Raw genomic sequence first — 8,482 nt, 5'->3', positions numbered from 1 at the left:
CACCTTAGTAACTTGCGATTCGCTGATGATATTGCCTTGCTTAGTAACTCAGGGGACCAGCTGCAATGCATGCTCACTTACCTGGAGAGGCAAAGCCGAAGGGTGGGTCTAAAAATTAATTTGCAGAAAACTGAAGTAATGTTTAACAGTCTCGGAAGAGAACAGCAGCTTACGATAGGTAGTGAGGCACTGGAAGTGGTAAGGGAATACATCTACTTAGGACAGGTAGTGACTGCGGATCCGGATCATCAGACTGAAATAATCAGAAGAATTAGAATGGGCTGGGGCGCGTTTGGCAGGCATTCTCAGATCATGAACAGCAGGTTGCCATTATCCCTTAAGAGAAAGTTTATAACAGCTGTGTCTTACCAGTACTCACGTACGGGGCAGAAACCTGGAGGCTTACGAAAAGGGTTCTACTTAAATTGAGGACGACACAGCGAGCTATGGAAAGAAGAATGATAGGTGTAACGTTAAGTGATAAGAAAAGAGCTGATTGGGTGAGGGAACAAACGCGAGTTAATGATATCTTAGTTGTAATCAAGAAAAATAAATGGGCATGGGCAGGACACGTAATGAGGAGGGAAGATAACCGATGGTCATCAAGAGTTACGGAATGGATTCCAAGGGAAGGGAAGCGTAGCAGAGGGCGGCAGAAAGTTGGGTGGGCGGATGAGATTAAGAAGTTTGCAGGGACAACATGGCGACAATTAGTACATGACCGGGGTAGTTGGAGAAGTATGGGAGAGGCCTTTGCCCTGCAGTGGGTGTAACCAGGCTGATGATGATGATGTTTACAAAAGCGGCGCCAACGTGACCCATTAAAGTACATGCGCTCGCTAAACTTACACGATAAACTTGGTAATCACAAACACACATATACAGAGCCAGTGTCCAGGCGAACCACCCGATCACATCACAATAAAAAATTGAAGGAATATTCTTGCCGCACTTAAACATTCTGAAATTCTTTCTTTCCGAAGACAATTCGCGAATGGAACCGACTATCAGCCAGTATTGTGGAATGCGAAACTAACGATACATTTGTACAAGCACTTCAGTTGTATTCATTCTTGCAATCAGTTGCAAGCGCCAGTGCTTGAAACGCTGCGCATGTGCTTTACTAGTTTTGTTTTTATTTTTGCACAGAACGTTGCAGCAGGTGGTTCTCGTGAGTGTATTACCTAACTTCTTGTTGTCGGTTTGTGTAACACACTTGTTGTGTCTTGATTTCATTTACGCATGAACACTTCACTCTGTTTTTTCTTGTCACCCACTCCTGCTTACAGTCTCATCTGGAGGCTAGCAGTACTGTTTAAATAAATAAATAAATAAATAAATAAATAAATAAATAAATAAATAAATAAATAAATAAATGTGAATAAATACGGCAGCGTTACCAATAACTAAAGGCACTGTATTAATCGAGATACAAATCGTGCGTGTGAAAGTAAGAATGATAAAGAGCACGTGGCTGAAAAGTCTCATATTAGCAGACACACACTCTGAGAATTTCAAAAAGCAAGCTCGAGCTCGTGGTTTCGATCAAAACCGTGGCTGCCGAATTTCAAATGCAAAAAACGCTTGTGTACTTAGATTTAGGTGCATGTTAACGGGACACTAAAGGTTACCAGAAAGTCAAGTTAAAGTGGTAGAGCAATGTTCTAGAACGTCTAAGGCGTCAATATAATCGCGAACAGAGCTTTAGTAACCGAGGAATTAAGGTAAATGCATGACACGATTTGAGACCCTTCAGCGACATTCCGGTACTAGCCCGATGACGAAAGCACTCCTCATAATTTGTGTTACCAATACTCAACTACTCGTATTAAAAATATCATTTCATTCGATTATAAGACGGAAGAAAATGCTACTTGTCTACGTCTATTCGATTCTAAGAAAAAATAACATTTTGACATTACTCTTCAGTAGTATGGGTGGTCGAAAGGTTTCGTTTTCGCTCGACTCTGCGCGCTCGACTCTGCGCCGCGCACGCTTTGGAGTTTCAGTAGTTTCGTTATCGCAACGTGCTGTGCGGGTTCTGCTGACTCGCGAAACTTTCATTTCGAACAAGCAGTGAGAATGCCACGTCCTTGTGATGTTGTGGGAAGCCCTCGTTGCTTTCCCGCTCCGGAAAGCCGATGTCGAGGCCGCCGTCGTAGTACGCAACGACGCCGGCAGCGCGAGCCCTCAGCAGCAGGTCGCGCTCGTCAGTGCTCAAATCGCTGAAGTTGAGCCCAGCATCGCGAGCCAATCTGTCGTTGTCCGGGTCCATTGCGAGGAGCGTCGAAGTTTGCGTCATAGAATAAAGTACCAGCTTATGGTCGCGCGTTTCTCCTCCCGCTAGCCACCATACTCCCGCTTTGGCTCTGCTGTCGGCTCTGTCTTGGCTCTGTTTCTGGCCGCGCGTATGCGTTTTGCGCAGAAAAGCCGTAGCACCGTCTGCGGACGCCGTTCTACTCACCGATGGCGCAACGTCACTATGAGACCATGATGCCAGTACTCCTCGATCGGAGGGCGGGCGATTTGAACTGCGCTAGAGGTACGCGGACGCTCCAGAACGCATTTTCTCTTAAATTAAGTCTCTCCTTGGCACGAAACAAGCGTTTAGAGGTTTCTGGGATGGTATTTCAACAGTCTACGTTCACTTAATAGTAACCTTTACTGGTCAAAATTATTTCGAAGTCCCTCACTATGTCTAATAATCAGCCTTGTGGTTTTGGCACGTAAAACCACATAATTTATTCTTTTTATAGAAAAGCAAAAGCAAGGCACAAAGTACGATCTTTAAACACTGGTAAGTGAACACCATCATTGTAGTCATCTAGCCTAAAGTTTTTAAATTATGGGGTTTTACGTGCCAAAAACACGATCTGATCTTGAAGTACGTTGTAGTGGAGGACTCCGGAAATCTTGACTACCTGGGGTTCTCCAACGTGAACCTAAACCTGAGTACACGGGTGTTCTCGCATTTCGCCCCCATCGAAACGCGGCCGACATGGCCGGGTTTCGATCCCACGACCGTAGCCTAACATATAATTCCATGTGTTCGGCTTGTGAACATTTCTTGCCTCTAGCAAGTTTCCTGCCTGTATATTTTCTGTCTGTATAAGTATAGTGCCGAAACATGTTGCTGGAAAGAAATTTGTCTTACGTTTCGTTATGCAACGACCCATGATTACCGCAACAATGTGAGAAAGAAAAGCGTAGTGACTCATCTCACTAAAAGAAACGGAATGTTAATACAGCTGTCACTTGAGTAAAACCAGAGGAAGACAGCCCGGAAGCCGAAATGTAGTTTGAGGAATTTCACCAACACATTCCCCTGCGTGAAGCCACAGGTGGCCATGCACATAATCTTGAGAGCGTTGACAAAGCAAAGCTAAAGTTATATGCTCATTATAAACATCAAAACAGATCAGTTCAAGTTTACACCCGCAGCCATTTTACTTTCATATTCCATCCCACTCTTTACGTCTGTCGGGTACAATCAGTGCAAGTATAAATGCTGAGCCGCAACAGGACAAAACTCTCCACGGACATTTTTCTAGCATTTGGATGCTCAGTGCATGAGATTGTTGAAAGGACACATTAAGTAGGCTTCTCATCAACTTGATTAAATGATTTAGACGGCAAACGCCTAGTCCATCAGAAAATTTCTTGACCGTTTCACAGGAAGGTACAAATTTAAACGCCATGGCTTAGATGAACAAGGTTGTTGTCGACTTTCTGCTGGGTTCTGGGTAGTGGGAAAATCTAAGACATAGGTTTCGTTTTTCCGCCGAGGTGGTGCGCTAAGGAGCGCAGCAAACGGGCATGACGAAGTATTTTTAGCGATAAAACTCTCAAGCACCTACCATCTCACGTCGCGAGCCCGAAATGACAAACACAAACACCAGGCAATACGACCACGGCCCACTGTATGCACGCACATGCAGGACCGTTTCAACAGCTCGGGCACAGTATGGCGGAGGTGCGGCGTGGGCCTGGTCAAAGGGCGTCACCACCCTGAACGGCGGTAGGCGGCGCTGACACCGGGGCAGCCTACACCGGGATGCCTTAGAACACGCGCCTATAAAGCGAGATATAAGAAGGAAGAAGAAGCATGTGCTTGCTGCGGTAAAGCATAGGGAAACGATGGAGCATGTTTGATTAGAATGTGAAGACATCTGCCCAGCGGTCGATTTAGGCACCACTGGCCTCCTCCAAGCCCTTGGGTTCAGCGAGAGCAGGGGAAAAGTAAACATGTCCGCAATAGGGATTAGTAAGAGGCGATTGGAGGATTGGTGGAAGAAAAGTAGGGAGACTACAAGAAACGGAGGCGTACAAAATCACAGTTCGCAATAGGGGATCAGAAAATTTCCTTGTGGGAGTTCATAGTTGCTTTTTTCTTGTTTTTTTTCTTGTTTAACCTAGGTAGGACATTAGGCAATATAGTAAAAAGAGCTTGGTGGAGCAACCCACCGCCCCGTTCCAAAGGGGACGCTCATAACATCCATCCATCCATCCTACGCTACTGGCGACTGCAACGCCGCAAGGCAGGCAGTATCATTACTTTACGGACAAACTCTGTATAACGCTCTGGAGCGGTGTAATACTTAATTTACTACAAAGGTCGTAATTACATACTCCTAATTTTGCTTGCATCTCAGTCATAATGTGCCGCACCTTCCCATCAGCTATTTAATTTGGTGTCACACTCAGTTCCTCTAGGACAGCGCAAAAATATTCTACGTGGTTCGTAAAACATGGATCATACTCCGCTTTGAGCGCTTGTATAAGTAATTTACAGCAAAAAGCCACAATTATCCTACATATGTTAATCTTTACCAGCACACGACCCATACCATGCTCCCGTTCCACGTATGTATTTACATTCGAGGCTACATCTGGTTGTTCCACGACACCGAGAGAACAAGCATATAACGTTTTCAAGTGGTTCTAGTCGCTCTAACAGCTTCTCTGTGAAAGAAAGAAAGAAAGAAAGAAAGAAAGAAAGAAAGAAAGAAAGAAAGAAGGAAAGATATTAAGCTGGAGATTACAATAGCAATACAAAGCCGCGCATTCTATTTCTCTTGCAATTTCCGCGTTTCTTCCATATCAGCTTTTGTTCCTGCTTTTGGACTATTTCATGTCTCTTACGAGCTAGTTCCTTCTGCAAACTTCACCAACAGTTTTTACCTATGCTATTTCTATAGTGTACGCCACGATTTCTTGTTGTCTGTTCGCCGTACTGCTTTTCTCGCTCTCTAGCATTGAAATTGTCAAACACTAGTATAATGAGCCTTGACCTTCGTCAGTGTTAATTTGACGCCCTCATAGTTCTACTTTTGTCGTTACTGCGGTTGTCACTCCCAAACACTTTCAATCACCGTTATGATCGCTTAACGCCTCCGATGAAGATAGCACAAGGCAATTCTGAATTTGGTGGTACGTAACTTAGAACGCCTTTTGTCTTGACATCATTGTTTTAGAGCGCAGCTCTTATGCGCCCGTTTCTGCGGCGAGCGTCGGCGTTGTCCGGCGGCGTCGGCGTAACCAAGCGAACAAGCGTCAAGCAGAATGAAAGCGAACGCGGAGTGCAGCGGGAGATTAAAGAAACGTGAGAGCGCAGGAGGAGGGTGCAGTGGAAACATGAGGCGGAAAGCGTAGGGGGAGCGGCGTAGTTTCCGCATGCGCAGAGTTGCCAGCGGCCTAGGCATCCGCAGCCGCGTGGGCGATCTCATCTATGCTTCCAAGGGTGGGGGGGGGGCAGGGTGCCGTGAGGTCGAGAGGGCTGTGCTCGTCCACGGCGTCAGCTGCTGAGGTCAGTCCGCAGTACCAGCGTGTGTGACGGGGATCGCTGCTCCTGCAACGGGCGATGGCAAACGGCTACGAGTAAGGCTCGATGAGACGCTCCGTTCGGTGTTGTCGCCGCTGACACTGGTGGCACGACTTACCTGCGACGAAGGGCCGCGCTCGTCGTTGGTGGAACGCAGGCGTGAGAAGAAAAACGGAGTGCCGTGCAAGACAGGCTGTGCGGCGACAATAGCTACGATATGGCGCCAGAGTAGCACGCGTCGTCGTCTCTATAGAAACAAAGCGCTGCATGAGCGGAGGTCTGTCTGCGGCGGCTGCTGTGAATCGCACCCACGCGTCACCCGATTAGCGATCTCCTCGCGATCGCGTCTGCCTCGCGATCTCGCGATTAGCGAGGCCGACGCGCTACACTTCGCTCCCTTTGGAACATGCCGCACGAGACAAATTGTCCGCGCCAGCCCCCGTCAAGTTCAGATCGAAGGGACTCTACAGACCACCATCGATCTGGCCGGAGACTATCTCGATACAGTTGGCCTCAGCTGCTCGGTGACCAAGTCAGAGTATATCATCATCCTGTCCACAGGACGACGCTCACCAAAGGTACTTCCTGAGATCAACCTCCAGGTGCAAGGCAACCCCATCCCTCTTACAGATCGCATCAAAATTCTGCGCCTACACCTACAGGCAAACGGCAGTAATAATATGTCGCTCCAACGCATCGACCAGTCGGTGGTACAGATCGGACGCCTACTCAAGCGAGTCTCCAACAAGCGCCGAGGTATGCAAGAGCCCAACCTCTTGCGCCTCGTTCAAGCCTTCATCTGCTCCCGCATCACTTACTCTGCACGTTACCTACGTCTCAACCGCTCCGAAAGCGAACGGCTAGAGGCGCGCCACTTCACAAAGCATAGAAGACGGCCCTGGGGCTTCCAATGTCCACAGCTACTCACCAGCTCATGGCTCTCGGCATCTCCAACACTGTAAGCGAATTGATCGAAGGAACCCACACCGCCCAATATGAGCCGCTCTCACTCACGCACCTGGCCGAGCAGTGCTGCAGCAAGTTGGAACCTCACCAACGAGGGCGGCTCCCAATTGTATTGACCTTGCACCGGAATATCGTCAATATCTCCGCATCCCTCCCATTCCCAAACGGAAGCATCCGGAACACCACGCCGAAAGACGGGCCCACCGTGCACGTCAATTTGAAAACGCTTCAGCGGACGTTCGGATCACGTATACGGACGCCTCTTACCACCCCTCGAAGCCAGCGATGGTGGCGGTAGCCCTCGCCCCACACCGTAGCTGGTACACAGTCTGTAGCATTCGCAACGCAGAAACAGTCACCGCAGCAGAGGAGGTTGCCATTGCGCTGGCGCTAACTGATCTTATACAAAAGTCGTCATCAGTGACTCTCAACAGGCGATCCGCAACTACGATGCCGGCCCTATCTCTCGCCAGGCGTCGCACATTCTACTTTCTACTCCCCCCTCATCCATCTCCCGCTTACTCTTTTGGGCTCCAGCCCACGAGTCGCTCAGCGGTAACGCCCAAGTGCACACACTTGCCCGAGATCTTAGCTGCCAAACAGAGTGTAGGACCCACCGCCCCGCTTCCCGTGACGCGATTATCTCGCATGATTTTCTGCTCACCACCTACACGGACATCCTCCAGTACTACCGACTCGGAAGATGCATATATTCTCCCGCACACCGCGATCTAACAAGACTCGAGGCCGTCCAATGGCGCAAACTTCAAACAGGCAGCATCCCGCACCCCCTCTTGTACAGTAGAATTTTTGCGCAACAGACAGCGCCTGAGTGCAAACACTGCTCAGCTCCGGCCACTCTCATTCACATGACATGGACATGTACGCATTATAACGCAGACAACGTAAACACCCCAGAGTCGTGGAAGTCCCTCCTACGTACCTCCGAGCCAGCAGGCCAACGCCGGCTCATCCAGCGCGCCGTGGAAGCCGCGGTATCCCAAGGGATCCCTGCCGACCTCCTCTAAGCCAGCGCAACCAGTCCTCGGACTGATCCCCTCTTTTAGGGCGAAATAAACAGTTCACCACCACCACGCAGCTCGTGCCATCTTTCTTTCCTCGGTCATCCTCGCGCGGCGGTAATTATCCGCCGCAGTGTTCTGTAACCGGAATTATCTTCGAAACACCCGTTGATCCTCGGCGAGGCAAGATGCGCACGTGCAGTTGCAAACTACATCGGATCAACCAACCATACGCAGCTGTCGTAAAACATGTACGGAAAGAGCTATTTTAACTCACGCAGCTGAGTAACTCACGAAATAAAAATCCGAGGATGCGTAAGCACTTCTTATGATTAGTGAATGTGAAAGCATTAATGTCCAATTGAACGCCGCTGAGTGGTCCTTCTAGTTACGAACTCTTCGCGGGCAAGCAAGCGCGTTGCTACTCTTGGCGCGTTTTGATTTGGCCTTACCGAGGCGTAGTTAGAACGCAGGCGAGAGCTTGCGCGGACAAAGAACTCGCGGATAACAGAGGCTTCCGAGAGCGAGAGCGATGGTGACGTGGCGTCGCGGCGATGCCCTCTCCACTCACGCAGTATCGCGGCAGCAGGTGTTCCCTTTCGCCCGCTTTGCTCCGTGGAAGCAAACGCCACTCGTGACTTAGCGTTGAAGCCAGTGGGAAGTTTCTCTGCTA

The 8,482-nt window shown here is 49.0% G+C and overlaps 1 pseudogene; it reads left to right on the top strand.

The window, feature by feature from the left end:
• The first annotated feature begins 3,932 nt into the window (after nt 1-3,932).
• On the top strand, nt 3,933-7,815 carry LOC142587841 (uncharacterized; annotated as a pseudogene).
• Nucleotides 7,816-8,482: the final 667 nt, after the last annotated feature.

This window comes from Dermacentor variabilis, chromosome 1, assembly GCF_050947875.1.
Source record: "Dermacentor variabilis isolate Ectoservices chromosome 1, ASM5094787v1, whole genome shotgun sequence".
NCBI classification, from domain to species: domain Eukaryota; kingdom Metazoa; phylum Arthropoda; class Arachnida; order Ixodida; family Ixodidae; genus Dermacentor; species Dermacentor variabilis.
Note: the sequence above shows the minus strand (reverse complement) of the source record. Positions and strands in the feature narration are given on the sequence as shown.